Genomic DNA, 756 nt, shown 5'->3' with positions numbered 1-756 from the left:
CAAGGAACATAACAGAGAGCCCAAAAAATGACCTCTATGGTCAACTAATCTTTGAAAAAGCAGAGAAGAATATCCAATGGAAAAGTATCTTCAACAAATGGCATTGGGAATGTTAGACAGCCACATGCAAAATAATAAAACTGGATCATTTTCTTACATCATACACAAAAATAGTCTTAAAATGGATGAAAGACCTAAATGTGAGACAGGAATCCATCAAAATCTTAGAGGAAAACACAGGCAGCAACCTCTTTGACATTGGCTCCAGCAAACTCTTTTTTTTTTTTTTTTTAAGATTTTATTCGAGAGAGAGAGACAGACAGCAAGAGAGGGAACACAAGCAGGGGGAGTGAGAGAGGAAGAAGCAGGCTCCCAGCAGAGGAGCCCGATGTGGGGCTCGATCCCAGGACCCCGGGATCATGCCCTGAGCCAAAGGAAGATGCTTAATGACTGAGCCACCCAGGCGCCCCTAGATACAGCAAATTCTTGCAAGCAAAACAAAGCAAGAATGAACTATTGGGACTTCACCAAGATAAAAAGCTTTTGCACAGCAAAGGAAGCAAGTGACAAAACTAAAAGTTCTAGTAATCTCTTGGCGTAGTCTTCTTCTTCTTCTTCTTCTTCTTCTTCTTCTTCTTCTTCTTCTTCTTCTTCTTCTTCTTCTTCTTCTTCTTTCTTCTTCTTTTCATACAGAGTATCATCAAGTCATCCACAAATAGTTTAAGTTTCTCTTCTTTCTTTCAGATTTGGGTGCCT

The sequence above is a fragment of the Ursus arctos genome, unplaced genomic scaffold (assembly GCF_023065955.2).
Source record: "Ursus arctos isolate Adak ecotype North America unplaced genomic scaffold, UrsArc2.0 scaffold_5, whole genome shotgun sequence".
Classification (NCBI taxonomy): Eukaryota; Metazoa; Chordata; class Mammalia; order Carnivora; family Ursidae; genus Ursus; species Ursus arctos.
This window is presented reverse-complemented; position numbering follows the sequence as displayed.